Genomic DNA, 4,761 nt, shown 5'->3' with positions numbered 1-4,761 from the left:
TTGTTACCATTGTTACCTTCTTAATATAAGATATGGTAAAGTGGATGTTTAAATGACTTTCCCTATCAGGAAACTTTCAAGGGGTATGTGACACATCCTGAAAGGATTTAAACATACAAAGTACCCAACTACAACATGTACACCCCATATACACTAATTATGCTCCCAAACCTTACCACTACCTCAACTATATTCACAACTCACCCAAATACTTTCCAATATCAGTGTTTACAACTAATTCATACATCCACGCCCCTACCTTAGCTACATTCACAAGTAATTAACCCATACCACTAACATACCCAATTATAACACATGCACCCCATATATACCCATTCCGGTCCTAAACCCCCACTACTACCTCAACTACATTCACAACTCATCCATATAATTTCCAATATTAGTGCTTACAAATAATTCATACATTCACACGCCTACGTCAGCTGCATTCACAAGATATTAACTCGTACCACTAACCAACCCGGCTATAACCTGTTACACCCCATATACAGTCATTATGGTCTGAAACCCATACCAATACCTCAAATACATTCACAACTCACCCATATACTTTCAAATATCATTGGTTACAAATAACTCATACATCCACACCCCTACCTCATGCATATGTTGGATAAGGTGTCTAAGTCCATAACTATTTCTGGTATGTACTTGACCTGGTTGGCATGGTCCATTTGGGTTGCATGGCATTACAACACTTGGATAGACTAAATGAGAGAAAGGACACTTATGGATTATTAATATATTATAAGTTCTAATATATTAATAATATTATTTAATTACTATTGATCAAAGAATTAATTTGGAATTAATTAAGTGGTCAAAAACAGACTAATTAAATATATGGGGTTGATTGTGTAAATCATCTATTCTTGTATAGTGGGCTAATGATCCATGGTCTGTATGGATTGGGCTAAACCCATCAGGTTCTCCATGGATAGTCCATGAAGGTTACAAACCCATGGATCATGGAATATGGAAAGCCATGACAATTAGGGTTTACATGGTGTAACCCTACTTGTGTCACAACTATATAAAGACCCCTAGTCTAGCAAAATTGGCACTACTACAAACAAGTAAAGAGGGCAAGTCGATTTTGAGGTGTTAGTGAACTTCTCTCAAGTTTATTCCAAGTATTGTGGTGTTGTGTGAGACATTTGAGGCATCACACTTGAGGTGCTAGGCTCACAAGGTTCTCAAGGAATCCAAACAACAAAAGGTATGTTCTTCATCTAGAATTTATGTTTAAAAGTTCCCCATGCTATGCAAGATAGGTTAAGAACCTTGGAAATCAAATTTACATGTATCTTAGTAAAACATAGATCCAAGGTTTCTAGGGTTGCATGTACACCTTAGTTGTGTTAGAATGCTCAAAACCCATCAGTATATTCACAAGTAATTAAACCATACCACTTACCTACCCAGTTATAATCCATAGACCCCATATACACCGATTGTTATCTGAAACCCCTACTAGTACCTCAACTACATTCACAACTCACCCATATAATTTCCAATATTAGTGTTTAAAACTAATTCATACATCCACACCTCTACCTCAAGTATATTCACAAGTAATTAACTCGTACCACCAACCTACCCAGTTATAACCAAAACACCCCATATACACCTACTATGGTCCAAAACCCCTACCAATACCTCAACTACATTCACAACTCACCCATATACGTTCCAATATCTGCTTTTACAAAGAATTCATACATCCACACCCCTACCCCAACTACATTCAAAAGTAATTCACCTATACCACTAACCTACCCTACTATAACACATACACACCCGATATACACCCATTATGGTCCCAAACACCTACCACTACCTCAACTACATTCACAACTCACCCATATACTTTCTAATATCATTGTTTATAGATAATCCATACATTCACACCCCTACCTTAGTAACATTCACAAGTATTTAACCCGTACCACTAACCTACCTAGATATTACCCATACAGCTCATATTACACCGATTATGGTCCCAAACCCTTACCACTACCTCAACTACATTCAAAACTCACGCATATACTTTCCAATATCTGTTTTCAAAACTAATTCATACATCCACACCCCTAACTTAGCTACATTTACACGTAATTAACCTGTACCACTGACATACATAACTATAACCTATTCACCACATATACACCTATTATGATCCCCAATCCCTACGACTACCTCAATTACATTCACAAATCACCCATATACTTTCCAATATTAGTGTTTACAACTAATTCATACATCCACGAACCTACATCAGCTACGTTCACAAGTAATTAACCCGTACCACTAACCAACGCAATTATAACCCATTCACCACATATACATAGGGTTGTAAACGAACCGAACGAACATGAATGGAGGCGTGTTCATGTTCGTTCGTTTAAGTTAGCCGAACAAATGAATGAACACGAATGGATAAACAAACGAGTTTTCTTTTTCATGTTCGTTCGTTTAACAAATTATTTTGTTCATGTGCGTTCGTTTATGTTCGTGAACATGCTAAATGAACATAAATGAACGAACATAAAAAGACACAGATAAATACACATAATTGAACATATATGAACGCACGACCTCGAATTAGGAGAGGTTGTATTCGCTCTAAAGATCTGGGGACATTACCTCTATGGTGCGAAGAGCACGATATACACTGACCACAAAAGCCTCCAACACATACTGAACCAGAAGGAACTCAATATGAGACAACGACGATCGGTCGAGCTACTTAATGATTACGACTGCGAGATTCGTTATCACCCGGGAAAAGCCAATGTAGTAGCAGACGCCCTAAGTCGAAAAGAATATTCTGGTCGAAGAGTCAAGTCATTAACAATGACTATCCATTCGCATCTATCCGCACAGATTAAGGAGGCTTAGCTTGAAGCTTTGAAGCCTGAGAATGTGGCGGGAGAATCCCTACGTGGAATGGATAAGAACTTAGAGGTCAAGGGTGACGGAGCCTTATATCTCATGGACCGAATCTGGACACCGAGACACGGTGGCTTCAGAGACTTGGTCATGAAGGAAGCCCATAACACTCAATATTCCATTCACCCAGGTTCAGATAAGATGTATCTGGATCTTAAAAAGTCATACTGGCGACCTAAGATGAAAGCAGAGATTGCTACCTTCGTGAGTAAATGCCTTACTTGCACCAAGGTCAAGGTCGAATACCAAAAGCCATCACGGTTATTATAGCAACCGGAGATACCTAAATGGAAGTGGGAGCGGATCACTATGGATTTCATAACCAAGCTACCCAAGACAACAGGTAGGCTTGATACCATATGGGTCATCGTCGACAGATTGACCAAGTCCGCGTACTTCCTACCCATCAAAGAGACAGATAAGATGGAGAAACTCACAAGAACATACATTAAGGAGATCGTACGACTGCATGGTGTCCCTATATCTAATAGAGATAGTAGGTTCACTTCTAGATTTTGGCAATCACTACAAAGCGCCTTAGGGACAAGGCTGGACATGAGTACAACCTACCATTCGCAGACCGACGGACAAAGTGAGCGGACTATCCAAACCCTGGAGGATATGCTGCGAGACTGTGTGATCGACTTTGGTAAGGCATGGGATACCCACTTACCCCTTGTCGAGTTTTCCTACAATAACAGTTATCACACGAGCATCAAGGCAGCTTCGTTCGAAGACCTCTACGGGCGAAAGTGCAGATCCCCTCTATGCTGGGCTAAGGTGGGTGACACACAGTTAGCTAAAGGGCGAGTTCCTGACAGCGCTCTCACAGGTCTGGAAATCATTCGAGAGACGACCGAGAAGATCGTACAAATTCACGAACGATAAAAAGCCGCTAGAGATCAACAGAAAAGCTACGCAGACAAACGAAGAAAACCTTTGGAGTTCCAGGTGGGAGATCGAGTCCTTTTGAAAGTCTCACCCTGGAAAGGCACGATACGCTTTGGAAAGCGTGGAAAGCTGAATCCAAGGTACATAGGGCCTTTCGAGATTCTCGCCAGAATCGGCCCCGTAGCTTACAAACTCAATCTACCCCGCGAACTCAGTAACATACACCCTACCTTCCACGGCTCGAACTTGAAAAAGTGCCTATCCGACGAGACTCTCGTAATTCCACTAGATGAGATCGAGATCGACGAGATCCTTAACTTCGTGGAAGAACCTGTGGAGATTATGGACCGAGAGGTCAAACGAACGAAACAAAGTCGCATCCCAATTGTGAAGGTTCGCTGGAACGCCAAGCGAAGACCAGAGTTCACTTGGGAGCACGAGGATCAAATGAAACTTAAATATCCTCATCTCTTCGCTTAGTTGTGTTGTAATAACTTAGTTGCTTGAATTCTAAATTTCGGGACGAAATTTCCTCTAACGGGGGGATGATGTGACAACCCGAAATTTATTTCGTCGTTGTAACCCATTTCCGTTAATAGAATATTATTATTATTATTGATATTAAGATTTCCGTTAACATTTGGGTTAGACAAACCAAATTAATGTTTTATTTTATTTTAGTGCCGAAATGAAATAAATAAAAACACGTGTAATACCCTCAAAAGTATTTGAGAAAAATTTTAGTTTACGACTAAGCCGGGTCACGACCATTTAATCGGGTAAAATTTTAAATTCCGTTTAACGTCGGTATGGGGTGGATCCCCACCTGGCCGCCAACACAAGCCCTATATAAGGGTTGAGTGGCTTTCACTTGAACCTTTTTACACTCCTAGAAGC

The sequence above is a fragment of the Lactuca sativa genome, chromosome 1 (genome assembly GCF_002870075.4).
Source record: "Lactuca sativa cultivar Salinas chromosome 1, Lsat_Salinas_v11, whole genome shotgun sequence".
NCBI lineage: Eukaryota > Viridiplantae > Streptophyta > Magnoliopsida > Asterales > Asteraceae > Lactuca > Lactuca sativa.
The sequence above is the reverse complement of the archived record's forward strand: the minus strand, read 5'-3'. Positions refer to the sequence as shown.